This window comes from Pediculus humanus, genomic scaffold (assembly GCF_000006295.1).
Source record: "Pediculus humanus corporis 1103172107368 genomic scaffold, whole genome shotgun sequence".
NCBI classification, from domain to species: Eukaryota; Metazoa; Arthropoda; class Insecta; order Psocodea; family Pediculidae; genus Pediculus; species Pediculus humanus.
Window position 1 is genome coordinate 520979 of NW_002986996.1, and position 15474 is coordinate 536452.

Sequence of the window (15474 nt, forward strand, 5' to 3'; positions counted from 1 at the left end):
TCTCGAAAGTGTTTTTAAACGTTAAATAAAAAAAAATCCTATTTGATCGTGGCGAAAAAAAAAAAGAAAAAAAAAACTTTTTCCATCTCACGTTCGTTCATCACGTTCGACGCGTTCGAAACGTTCGTTTTGTTTTCAAATTTAAAAAAAAATATATATTAACGTTTCGACGACGGTTATTTAAAAAAAAAAAATTTCCCGAAGAAAAAATGAAATAAATTATTATTATTATTATAATCGTTTTTCGATACTTTTCCATAAAAAAAAAAAAAATCCTAAAAATTACTTTTTACCTTTTTCCTCCTTTTCCTTTTTTTTTTTTTATTGAAAAGGACAAAGTCATATTTTAAAAAAGGCGATAATAATAAAACCTTTTCGATGAAACCTTTTTAATTGTTAAAGTTCTAATAATGGCGAAAAGTTTTTTAAGTACGTAAAAAAAAAAAAAAAAATTTATTATGTTTCAATTAACGAATGTGAAATGGTTTTTTTTGAATTATGATTCCCTTCGTTTTCGTTCCAACAAAAAAAAAAAAAAGAAAAACTTTTGAAAATTCATTCGTATGATGACGTAAAATGATGACAGAGGGGAGAAAAGGAAAAAAAGAAAAGAATAGAAAAAGGAAAAGAAAGGAAAAGGAAAGAAAGGAAAACGAGGAGGGAATAATTTCTCTTTCTCAATTAAAATTATTATTAGGACAGGAGTCGTCATCGTCATCGTCATCGTCATGATTATTATTATTTAAAATTGAAAAGGAGTAAGAGGATGAATGAAAAATGGTAGTGGTAGTAGTAGAGGGAGAGAGAGAGAGAGAGAGAGAGTGACTCAAATTGATTTAGGGGTATGCGTTTGAGGATTAAAAATACCATGAATTATTAATTCAAAAGCTGATGAAAATCGACTAAAATCCCGCAGACTTAAATTGACATCAAAGCGGACTTTTAAAAGCGGAATAACACAACAAGGGGATTGAAATATTGATATAAAATCTACGGATCGTGTTTTTTTTTTTTTTTATCTATCCCCTCTCTCTCTCTCTTCCCCTCTCTCTCACTCTCTCTCTCACTTTCTCACTTTCACTTTTGTAAGAATTTCCGATTTTTATTTACACGCGAAAGAAAAGTTTTTTTTTTTTTTTTTTGTTAAGAAGGAAAAATCTTTAAATAATTCGTTAATAATTTATATTACGTCATAACGATGACGACATCAATAAGTTACATTTATTTATCATAAAAAAAAATTAAGATGATGATGATGATGATGATAGTTTTAGTTTTTTTTTTTGTTTTGTTTTTGTCCATTTTGTTGAAACTGATAAAGTTGTTTCGTATTGACAACTTTTTCTATTTCATCGGAAAATACAAAAAAGGGGAAGGAGGAGGGGGAGGAAGAGGAGGAAGAGAGTAAAAAAAAAGCTTAATTAAGTTTTGTAATTCTTTTCTTTCCCCTTACTTTTTTCTTTTCTTTTCTTTTTTTTTGTTCTGGAAAAAGAAAAAATTCTTTAAGAGATTGAATGAAAAAAGTTTAATGTACGAGAGAGAGAGAGTATGACGACTGAAAGTCAAAAGGAAAAAAAAAATGAAAGAAAAAAAAGAAGGAAGGAAGGAAGGAAGGTAGGTTGGTAGGTAGGTGGGTAGGTGGAGGAAGAAGACAAAAAAAAAGAAAAGAAAACGACGATGAGAAAAGACGAAAAAAAAAAGGAAAAAAAGAAGAAGGAGAAGAAAAAAAAATCCGATTCAGCTGCTGCTGGACCTTTTGGATTCTGGAAAAATCCATTTAGACGATTAAAAGATTGAAAACATTTCAGATTTTGTATTATTTTCTTTCTGATACCGATCCGTTCGCTTCTTTTGAAAACCAGTTGAACGGATAACGAGATGAAGTAAATTAAAAGTTTTGTCAGCAATAAAGAAACCCTTCCTTCCCTAAGACAACCTCGTGTCGGGCCCCAAGGCCCAAGGAGAGGAAAGCTAAAAAACTTTCGATCGATATTTGCAGACAATAAATGGTGGGTAAGGAAGGAGCCGTGGGAGGAAAACAAGCGGCGGCGGCGGCGGGGTAGGCGGTAGCGCGATTTTTTTTTTTTTTACACACGTGTCCTTTTTTTTTCGTGTTCGACTCGAACGATTCACGAACGCGTTTTTAAATTTTCCAAAAAAAAATTATTTCCAGCTCCGCCATCGCATCTCACCTCACCGCTACCCCTTTCCCCTACCCCTCCCCTTCCTCCGCCCCCCACCAAAACTCAAATAAAATAATTTTAAAATTATAATACGAAGAGAAACGATTATTTTTATAATTTTGCCAATGGGAAAAAAATTTTTTTTTTACCGATTCCGCCAGATTATAAAACGCGGATCGAAAATTCTGGAAAACACCTTCTGGAGAAAAAAAAAAAAAAAGGAAAACAGTCAAAGTTTTTTAACTACAACTTTTTTATAGTATCGATTAGTTAGTGCCTTAAAGAAATAAAAATAGAAGAAAAAAAAAATCAAAAACTTGATTAATTGTAGTTTTCCTCTTCTTCTTCTTCTTCTTCTTCTTCTTCTTCTTCTTCTTCTTCTTCTTCTTCTTCTTCCACTTTTCCAAAAAGATTCTCCATTTTATTTAACTTGACCCCGAAATTAAAAAAAAAAAAAAAATTAAATTTTGGGTGTGTTCGAATAAAAAAAAAAAAGAAATAATAATAATAATAAAAAAACGTTTCTTCTCCTTTCTTTTGTCTCCGCCTAAAAATATTATGATTAAAAATGTCGTCGTCACAAAGGTAAACCGAACTGGAACTTGTTGGATAAGATATATAAATTAGTTTTTTTTTATCAAAACATAAAACGGTATCGATAATGACTGGATAGAAATTTCTCTTTTTTTTCTTTAAATTGCGTGGGTGATGGTTGGTTAGTTACACGACGATCTCGTTTCGACCATTAAAACAACACCTCAATCTTTGTCGAAACGTCATCATCACTTATCATCACCTTTTTTTTTTTAAATAATCGTTTCGGTGGGGAAATGGCGGGGAGTCGTTTGTTTGTACGTTCGTTTGTTTTACAATAATATCATCAAATTTTAAATTTATTACCTTTTTTTTTTCTTCGTCAAAAGGGGGAGGAGATTCCGCGGTTTTCATTTTGGTTCGATCTTCTCGACCTGTATAAGGACGACCTTTTTGTTTCAAAAAAAATTTATTTTAACCGCCGTCCATTGTGATGTTTTTTTTACCTTTTTTTTATCAGCCCAACACTCCTTTTTTCCGTGATTAATTATTATTATTATTATCATCATTCAAACAAAAAAAGAAAAAAAAAATTTTCGTCGGAGTGAGGAGAGAATCATTAAAATTAAAAAGAAGGAGGAGGAGGAGGAGGAGGATGCTGCGTTTTTAAATCTACGAAAGAGTTAGAAGGTGGGATTGAGTGGATAAATAAACAAACAAAGAAGAAAAAGGAAAGCAGAAAACAAAAAAAAATACGAGAAACAAATAATAAAGAAAAGAAATAAAAAGAAAAAACTGGAAAAGTTTTTTTTTTCCCTTATAAAACTTATAATCATTGTAAGGAAAATTATATGAAAGGAAAATGCTATAAAAATGTTACAAACATTCAGTCTTTTATAGACTATATATATAAAAATGACCTCGTTTCGTAACAATATTATTTTTTTTGTCCGACAGCGATTCTGCTGCTGCAACAACAACAACAACAACAAAAACAAACGAATTATGTTTTTTATTGATCGATAATCGATCGTACGATTAAAGTTTTTCAAAACGACGACGGCGAATAATTTTTTTTTTATTTAAATTTTAATAAACGATCCCTTCGATACCCCCACATTGTCACCGCCATCGCCGCCCCCACCACCACTACCATCATCATCATTTAATTATAAATTCTAATATAAAAAATGGTGTCACACAGGTAGTGGCACACCTTTTCTTCTTCTAATAATAATAATAATAATAAGAGAAAGAGAAAAAAAGGGTGTTAATGTAACAACATGAAAAGTAAATTTGTTTGTCACAATAATAATAATAATAACATAAACAAAAAATAATAATAATAAATTTAAACGTTTGAAAACAATTACCTAAAGATTTTTTTTTTTTTTTTTTTGAAACAAACAAACAAACGAACTAACTAACTAACAAGTTTTTTGTTTAAATAATCGAAATCGTTATTATCGAGAATGAAATAATAATAATAATAATAATAATAATAATAATAATAATAATAATAATAGGAAAAAGAAAAATTTTCTACGTATTTAATAATAATTATTATTATTAAATTTATATTATTTAAACAAAATGGCAGATTTGCAAATAAATTTTTTTTTGTTTTACGTGCGTGCGTGCGTGCGAGCGTATGTGATCCTCCGCCATTTTTGTATGTTTGTTTGTTTGTTTTCGTTTCGTTTTTCAAATAAAATATTAATTACGCACTCATCGATTTAATCGATTTTTATTACAACCTAACAATAAATATTTGATTTTTTTTTTTTTGTATTCGTATCGAATTAATATTTAAATAATAATAATAATAATAATAATAATAATAATAATAATAATGATGATGATGATGATAATAATATTTGAAGTTATTATTCACGGTCACAATTTAATTACGTAAAAATTGTTTGCGGGTGACCAATAATTCGAAATTAAAAACTTATTTTGCGTTTTTTGTTTGTTTGTTTATTTATTTAAATAATTAAAATTTGAGGTTAATAAATACGGCGAAAATTTTTTTTTTTGCCTTGTTTCTTTTTGTTTGCACGAGTTGCGTTTGTCGTCGAAAGGGAAAGTGTCCGATGTAGACAAAAGACAAACTTGTATGCGACAAAGACGTGACCGCACGAAAAATTTTGTTAATTCGATCGATTAAATTTTTAATATTATTATTATTATTATTATTTTTTCTAATATGGGAATTATGGAGAGAGAGAAAGAGAGAGAGAGAGAGAGAGAGAACAAGATGGAGTTTTATTTTTAAACACACAACAACAAGAAAAAAAAAAAACATAAAATTTTAAGTTTTTTGTTTTTTTTTTGTTTTCCCCCCTCTTAAAAAGTCAAAGAACACAATTATAGCCTCCTTATTACTTCCTGTCGAAAAACACGCGCGTTTATGTTTTTTTTTTTTATGTTCGCTTTCATATTTGAATTTTTTAAATTTGTTTCTAACTCCCTTCTCCTCTTTACACACACGCACACGTCTCCCCCTTCCCCTTCCCCCTCCCTTTAAGGATCCCTTATTCTCATTACTGCAACCCCCATATACGTATACGTTCGATAACTCACGAGTACGCATGTGCATTTTGATTGTTGTTGTTGTTGTTTCCATTCTTTTTCTTACACGACTTAATTAGTTTCGTTACGTCAAGATGCGCATAAATTCCTCTCCCTATCCTTCCCTTCCTCTCTTCACCCTCCTCTTTCTCCCCGGTAATTGTAAAAAAAAAAAAAAAAAAAAATGTATATTTTGGCCCTTGACCGAACATATTTTTTCTCTTCGGAGGAGGAGTTTTTTTTTTCGACGTTTGATGATGAAATGATTGATTAAGGGGTTGTTGTTGTTGTTGTTGTTCTTTCTGCTGCTGTTGCTGATGTTGTCGTTTGTTGTTGCACCCTTCAAAGGGTCAAAATTAAAAAGATTTTTTTTTTTTTCGAATCTTTATCCGCCATTAAAAGTTTTTTTTTTCTACTACAAAACGTGAAAGACGCCAACTACAAACAAAAACAACAACAACAACAACAAACAACAAAATAAGTTTTGTTCGAAGGTATGAAAGGCGTGACGAAATAACGATAATTATTATCATTAATTTGCAAAAAAATATTAACTTGTTAACACTAAAACGTGCTACTACTATGTCATTATTACTTCTACTACTACTACCGCTACCTGTGTTTACTTTTAGGATAACAATGATAATGATAATAATAATAATAATAATAATAATAATAATAATAATAATAATAATAATAATAATAATAATAATAATAATAATAATAATAATAATAATAATAATAATAATAATAATAATAATAATAATAATAATAATAATAATAATAATAATAATAATAATAATAATAATAATAATAATAATAATAATAATAATAATAATAATAATAATAATAATAATAATAATAATAATAATAATAATAATAATAATAATAATAATAATAATAATAATAATAATAATAATAATAATAATAATAATAATAATAATAATAATAATAATAATAATAATAATAATAATAATAATAATAATAATAATAATAATAATAATAATAATAATAATAATAATAATAATAATAATAATAATAATAATAATAATAATAATAATAATAATAATAATAATAATAATAATAATAATAATAATAATAATAATAATAATAATAATAATAATAATAATAATAATAATAATAATAATAATAATAATAATAATAATAATAATAATAATAATAATAATAATAATAATAATAATAATAATAATAATAATAATAATAATAATAATAATAATAATAATAATAATAATAATAATAATAATAATAATAATAATAATAATAATAGCGTGGGAAAAGAAACATTCAACGTAACAAAAAAAAGAAAAAAAATTCATTTCATTTATTTATTTATTAATTTATTAAATTTTGAAATTGAAATTATTATCACTAAACTTTTAATTAATTTAATTATCCATTTATTTATTAAATAAATTATTATTATTATTATCTTTTTTTTTTATTAAAAGTGATTTGTCGCGAAATAAAATAAAAGCAGTCAAGCAAGCAAACAAACAAACAAAACAAACAAAACGATAAAAATTTATTTAATTAATAATAATAATAAATAAATAAAATTTTTTAAGTCGATGATAGGAAACGAAAGCAAAATTCGATAATTTTTTTTTTTTGTTTCAACGTCGGCTTATTATTATTATTATTATTTTTCGTCGAAGCGAACGAACAAACAAACAAACAAACATTTACCGTAATTACAATTGACGGAGGTCACTCACTACAATTAATATTCATTTAACGAAACGTTAATTAAATTAAATGGAAAATCGTCGAAACGTAAAATGAATAAAATTTTTATTTATTTATTTTTATTTTAACGTTCCAGTTTCAAATTCCAGTTCCAGTTTTATCAACAAAAAAAAAAAAAAAGTGAAATTATTAAAAGAAAATCAAAAATTCGAAACATATTATTATTAATTCAGTTAATAAATAAATAAATAAATAAAAAATGGGGGGGGGGGGGAAAAGTGGAAACGTCGGAAAGGTCGACCCCGCAGAATTGAAAAATCAATAAATAATAAATAAATAATATTAAAAGCGCAAAATCAATTCTGAATGTTTTCATTATACGTAATCATCATCATCATCATCATGGCAAGTTATTTAATAATTTTTTTATTTATGTATTTATTGATTATTCGTTCAATTAAAAAAAAAAATAAATAAGTAAATAAATCAATTAAGTTTTGACGATGGACGACGAAACTTAAAAAGAAAATTAAATTTATTATTTTTATTATTTTTTTTTTTATATTCACCGTTTTAGAATCATTATTGTCATCATCATCATCATCATCATCGTCGTTAAATCAGGTACGGATTAAGGGAGTTTAAAATATTTAAGTCGTCATAATTTGGACGAAACTTCTTCATTACGATTTATGATTTATTTATTTGAAAATATCGATCGGAAAATATTTAAACGCCTACCTGACTTCCGTTTCCGTTTTATTTTTATTTTAATTTTTAAATGGCGGATTTTTAAATTCGATAAGTGAAAAGAGAGAAAAAAAATTTTTTTATTTGGGGGGGATTCGGGTTTCGGGCGAGATTTCATTACGTCACGGTACGATAACTCAATTATAGAAATTCCAGAAGATTCCGCACGTTTTATCAATCTTATCATCGTCATCAACGTCATCATTACGCGTTCAATGACGTAACAAAAACGTAGAAAAAACGCGTGCGTAAAAATTTCTTACCTCATTATTTATTTATAATTAAATAAAATATAAGGAAAAGTAATAAATATTTTCCAAGTGGTAGTAAAAAAAAAAAAATTCCAGTTTATTTTTTTTTTTTGCTGCTGCTGCTGCTGGAAACTAAAGTAAAAAACTTTTCTTTTCTTTTTTTTCTTTCTTTTTTTTTATATATAATTTTATTATTTTTTATTTTTTGTAATGATTTATTACATAATAAGACAAAAAACTTATTTTCGGTATAAGTTGCGTAGCGAAAAATATAAAAATAATAATAATAATAATAATAATAATAAAACTGGTTAAAAAAAAAAGTTTTTTTTTTTGACATGATTACGGCAATCATTTCACTCTGGAACGCATTGTTTTTTTTTTTTTTTTTACACGTTACGAAAATAATTTTCTTTTCTTTTTTTTTTTTTTTTTGTTTAAAAAAAGTTTAATAATAATAATAAATCCTGAGGGAGGGGGGAGGAGGAAATTATTTAAATCGTAGAAAAAAGCAGAAGAAATATGACGATGTTAAAAAAAAAAAAAGTTTTTTTTCTTTCGTGAATTCGTTTCGTAATTTAAATAACAAAAAAATTGAGTTTAATGTCTTAATTAGAGCAAATGGTCATAGAACAAACGGTCATAGAGTAAATGGTCATAGAGTAAAAAAACAAAAAATGGGACGCGGATTAGAGGAGAAACAAGAAGCGTCGGCGTTGACACAGTTGAAACGAAAAAGTCATCTCGTGTATTGCTAAGGTCATTTCTTTCTACACTATTGGGTCACTAGCCTTTGAGTAATTGATTTCAAAGCAGGATGCCTGCCATCTCCTTATCCCCTCCCCTACCTCCCTACCTCCTCTCCCATTCCCCTCTTCCCCCTCTTCGTCTCTTTCTCGCTCATCCTTTTTCCGTATTTTCGATTCTTCTCTTCATTCGAACAATCAAACTTTTCTAGCGTCAAACGTCTCACATTTATTATTATTATTATTAAACACAATTTACAAATGTTTCGTATCTCCCTAAATGTATGATTGATTGATTGATTGATTGATTGATTGATCAATTAAAACAAATAAAATAATTTTTTTTTTTTTTATTAATTGAAATATTTTTATTAATAAAAAAAAAACATTTAAAGAATGCAGATATATTTTTTTTGTTTATTATTATTATTATGATTATTTTACATACCAGCAGAAGCTTAACGGAGTTAATTTAATAATTGATAATGATGATGATGATGATGATAATGATGATTGTGATGCCATACGGTCATTAGCATCTGTTTTTAACGAGAAAATGGTCGACACGGGATCGATATAATGTATTTTTTTTTTTTTTTGTTGGGTGGAACGTTCAATTTTTTGTTGTTGTTGTGTGGTCATTGTGTAAAATGTTTAATTAAATTTATAATTTTATCTATTGACCCGACGGGTGAGAATTAAAGACACGATAAAAATGAAAAAAAAAAATTTTTTTTTTTTTTCACGAAAAGGTTTGATGACGATGGCGCGACGTGACAAAAAATTTATTTATTTATTTATTTATAAACGTTTCGACCTAACAAAAAAAAAAGATAATAATAGAAGGCTGTGTGCGTGAATGTTTTTGGCGGGTTTTTTTTTTTTAAAAAAACTTTTCACGGTTCATTTACTTAATTCGTTTTTCGGGGCAAAACTTTTTATTTTATTTTATTTTTGGCACGAAAAAAACGTTTTTTTTTTCAAATTATAAAATTTACTTATTTATTATTATTATTATAAATGAGAGGGGCTGCTAGGGTGAGGTGGGAGATGAGGTGAGGGGGAAAAGAAAGAGTTAAAAAATTGAAGAAAGGGAAAGAAGAAAAAGGTTTTGAAAAGTTTCCTTTAACCAATCAAAAGTTTTATAAATTAATTGTAAGCAATAGATGATAATTTAATTTAAAGGTTTGAAAGGTTTTGACTTTTCCTATCGAAACCTTTTAAAACTAAAGTCTTTTAACTTGATTAATAAATTTATTATTATTATCATCATCATCATTATCATTATTATTTTTTAATCGTAAACGATTTTTATGTTATTCGATGATGACGAATTTTTACTAAAAAAAAAAAAAACTATTATAATATCCAGTTCCATTTTTTTTTTTTATCTTGTAACCAACTTTTTCTTTTTTCCATTCCATTAGTTTTAATTTTTTTTTTACCTGGAAAAAGCAGAAGAAAAACCAATAAATAAATTTCATCATCATCATCATCAGCGAGATAGGATGTTAAAAAAAAAAACCGGGAGGAAAAAAAAAATGGTTATTATAATTAGAAAAAAGAAAAAATTGACAGAATTTTAAATTTATGATTATGGAGAAAATGGGAAATTTTATGAAAAAAAGATTAAAAATAAATATTTCCGAAGAGATTAAGGAGTAGTGTTGTGCGCGTGCTCGTACACGTGTGATAAAACAACTAAAAAAAATTTTTTTTCACGTATTTATTACGTAAGAATTAAAAAAAAAAAAAGTAAATTTCTGAAACGTTTGTTGTCGTTGTAGACAACAACGGCGTGGATAAAACGTAAGACGACAAAAAAAATTAGAAGAAGTCGCGTTTAAAATCCGCGTCGATCGATCGATCAATCGATAGATCGTTCGATCTATCGAACGATCGTGATCAAATTCCAAAATTTATTTATTATTTTTATTATTATTATCACGAACGTTAAAACATCGTCCGAGATGATTCGGATTTGAACATTTTGGAATTTAAAAATAAAAGTTACGTCTTGGACAAAACCTCTCCCCCCCCTCTCACTCTCTCTTTCCTCTAAGAAAACTAAATCAAATTTTTGTCGACGATAATGATAATAATGATGATGATAATAATAATAATAATTGTTTGTTTCCGATTAGAGAAGTTATTTCATTAAATTTACTGTTGTCCGTTTTCGATTTATTTTTCGATATCAGTTTTGTTATTATTATTATTAATATTGTTTATTAATCGCCAGAAGGTTCTAGAAAATAATGTTTTTTTTTTTATTTAGTTGAGAATTGTTTAATTTACCAAATTATTATTATTATTATTATTTCTTGGAAAATTTTAAAATTATAAATAAACTTTTCGGAATGTTTTCCCACAATTCGTTCGATATATTTCGAAATGGGGAAATTTTTTTTTTCTTTTTTTTTGGGGGGGGAAGGGGGCAAAGGAGGAAATGAATAATTTTTGGGTGCGTACGTGCGTGTGGATGCGTGCGTGCATTGTCAACGCCCAACAAACGATGATTTCAATTTTATTTGTCTCTTTTTGTTTTTTTTGAGATATGTTTAAAGTTTTATTAATTTACCGTCGGTTGCTTGCTCTTTGCGGTTAGTTTAAACAGTTGTTTGATAGTCGATTGTCGATTGTCGGTGTCGGTTAAACCATAAAAAAAATTTTTATAATTTGTAAAAAAAAAAAAATAAAAAATAAAAAAAACAGAAAAAAAAATTTGGTTGTTTCGTTAAACGACTTCCACTCGATTATTCATCTTCATTCTTATTCATCCGATGAAACATTATCATTATTATTATTATCATTATTATCATTATCATTATTACTATTTATAAATGTTATTTCGTGATAAGGAAGATGAGAATCATCGGCCTTAAAGAACACGCAAAAAAAAATTTCGGAATTAATAGTGCAAAAAAATTTTTTTGTTTGTTATTGTCCAGCGGTAAGATAAACATGAGCGAAACAATTTATTTATTTCTCTGGAAAAGATGACTCGTCCTTAACAAAAAAAAAAAAACTATCGATTAAGCCTAATTTTTTTTTTTTCACAACCTAAAACCTGAAATAATAATAATAATTTATCCCTTTTTTTTTGTTAATAGGAATTTTCTTAGTCAGATTCATTACTCATTCGACATATTGTTGTATAATTTTTTTTTTTCCCCGTTTGTTCGTTTGTACGATTACTCGATTTATTTTCCTCCTGGATAAAAAATTAAAAAGTGATTCATAATCATTATTATTATTATTATGTTTATTTCTCTCTCGCTCACTCTCTCTCTCTCACTCGTTACACGCGAAACACACATATATATAAATACGATGATAAATCGATAATAATTAAATGAAAACAAACGAACAAACAAACAAATGATTAATTAATTAATTAATTAATTAAAATAAATTTTCAAGGTCAATATTATTATTGTTTATATATATCCGTTAGATGATGATGATGATAATAATAGACAAATTATTAACTCGAGATTCCCGCAAGGAAATGAAAAATCGGCAACCGTTTGTTCATTCGCTCCCGCGCGCGTGTTTGTTTATTTGTTTGTTTGGACAACATTAGTTAATGATTAAGTTAGAACTCCCCCGGGGACATATTGCCCCCCCTCTTTCACGGACGTGGGGACGTGAATTTAGAGTTAATGAAGTGACATTTGTGACGACAAAACCATTAAACGACAGGAGGGAAAATCAAAGAAAGAAACAAACATTCGCAAGTTTTTTGTTTTTTTTTTTTTGTTTAACGGTATCGAATTGAGATACGTTGTCACCCTGTCGTCGTCGTAGTCGTGGAAAAAGAAACTACAGCCACGATACTATAAATAAATAATTTTTTTTTTTTTTTATACTTTGTCGAGAGAATAAAAGTAATAATTTAAAATTTTTTTTTAAAAGTCTGTCTAAAATAAATTTTAACATGGTTATATATATATATATATACGAGTTATTTAAGTGGGTAATAAATTTTTTTACTAGGATTATCTATTTCTGTCTCGTTCTTCGTTTTTTCTCCAGTCATTTAAAAAAAAAATGTCGAGTTTAAATAATTTCCGAATAATTAATGTACGTTTTTTTTTTGGCGCGAAAAATTTCAAAAAAAATTTTTTAAATTCCCCATTCTTTTTTTTTTTTTCTCTTCGGCTTAATTTATTTTAATTGTTTTTTTTTTTTTTTTTTTGGAGACGTCTGAAGAAAAAGAGTAAAAGAACTACAACGGGCGTGTGTTTGTTTTGTAATGCGTATGTTATGTGTTTGTTATGCATTCGCGATAAGGTGATAACGAAACGTGATTTAAAAAACGAAATTTCAGTTCGATATTTAATTAATATCAATTAGATAATTTTGTTCCGTACGTTATATATACTCACTACAACAACAACAAAATTACAATTGGTTGTTGGTTGTAGTTGTAGTAGTACTGGGGGCGGACTGGGGAGGCTTCGATTGAGTTACGACGCAATCTTTAAATTTTTTTTTTTTTCGGACAACGCAATCAAAGTTAAATTTCGTCCGAGTTTTTTTTTTTTTTTTGGTTGTAGTGAAGTAAATTCACTATCAGAGATGATGATGATGATGATGATATAATAATAATAATAATAATAATAATAATAATAATAATTTTATTTTTTAAATCCCGACGGGTGAATTTTTTTTTTTTTTAAAGGGACCGCGAATTAATTAATTAATTAATTTGTGTAGATTTCAAAATGGCTTCCTCCGTCATTTACGAGTAAACGAAACCTTACAAAAACATTTTTTTTTGTCTTTGTCTTTGTCGTCATTGTAAGATTTCACACGATGACAATAATAATGATAATAATAATCATTTGTAAAATTGATTCACGTAAATTCAAATTCAAATTTAATTCTCGTTATTATTATTATTATTTTCTTTTTTTAACTTTTTCTTTTCCTTTCTCTCTCTCTCTCTTTTTTGAATTTTTTATTTTTATTTGATTAAAGATTCGATAGTAATAAAAATTTAATAGGTTGTTGTTCGAATGAATGAATGAATGATTGATTGATTGATTGGTAAACTATAATCAAATAATTCAAAGTATATTATTTAGTTTAACAATAGAGTCATATAAACACACACACCTTTGCGGCTGGCAATTTTTAAAAAGGTTTATTATTATTATTATTATCATTATTATTACCATTATTTGTAACGTTTATGATCGTCGTTTATGATGCCGTCCGTGCCTTGCCTTTTCTCCTTATATGGTATTGTTTTTTCGATATTTAGTCATTAAAAAAAAAAAAATTATTACCTTTCCACCTACATTTTTTTTTTCTATTCTTCTTCCACGATTCCCTGAAATTTTTTTTTAATAAATGAAAAACCTTGAAAATGAAGATCCGAGCACTTAATTCATCCCTTTCTACCCTTTCATCCCCTTAAAAAAAAAAAAAAATTATTTAGTGTGTCGATATGAAATCCAAGAATTTAAACGTTTTTAATTTAAACGTAAAATTTAAACCGAAATAATTATTATTATCATCATCGTCATGCCCACTTTCGTTTTCTCCCCCCCTTCACACTTCCTTCCCACCCTCCTACCTCTCTCTCTCTCTTCTTTATATTCCTTCATTTAATATGAAAGTAAAAGAGAAAGTTTAAGTTAAGTTATGACAAAAGTAACAACAACAACAGAAACCCTCGTCGTACTTTTGAACGCACACGTGCACGCGCACCCCCCCCCTTATACACACACACCCACACACATATAATTTCATATACGTAAAAGCGATCCCGAAAATTATAAAATTTCAAAATTTTAAATGAGAAAAGGTTAATTGAGAGGAAAACAGAAAAAGAGAAAAAAAAAGGTTCTTTTTATGTTATATTTAAAAACAAAACAACAACAACCCAAAAGGTTTTTAAACAACCTTTTTTTTTCGTATGGGAAAGTAAAAAGGAAGGACAGAAGAACGAGAAAGGAAATAGGAAGGAACCGATTCGAAAAAAAGTTAAATAAATAAATTAACCGGAAATGGAAAGAGATTTTTTTTTTGGTGTCCCTTTTTCTAGTGATGAAAAATATCAAAATCAAAGATTCCTGGAAAAATTAAAAACTTTTTGATTTTTCATTCTGGAAATTTTTACGATAGGAAACAAAAAATTGACTTTTTTTTGTTTTCCCAGGTCATTTGCTATTTTTACCACGTGAGTTTGTAACAAAAATTTTTCATTTCGCTATAAAAACCCGTCGGATTAACCGCGATAATAGGTTTTTTTTTTTTTTTTGGAAGATGCCTTTTGCAATAACCTTTCGTCGTGAAAATTCCAGTCGTCCATTGATATGCAAGAATGAGCGTTGTCAACAAACAACAATCGAATGAACGAATCGCGAACGTTTTTTTTTTTTCGTTAAAAAAATAAAAATAAATTGTTTTGTTATTAAATGTCAGTGGCGTTTGTTTGTTTGTTTGTTTCTCACAATTCTTAACGCAAAAAAAAAAAAATTTAAACCGATGTTTCTTGTTTTTTATTTATTTATTTATTTATTTATTTTCTCAATTAATTATTAATAAATATTAAATCAAAAAAAAAAAAAAATGGACGCGATTCGTGAGGTCAATCACATCATTTTATTTATTTATTATCTTAACAAATCGGTCTGGAATTTCAAAATCGTGACGAAGAGAGAGAGAGAGAGACAAAGAGAGAAAGAGACACAAACAAACACAAAAAAAAAAAAA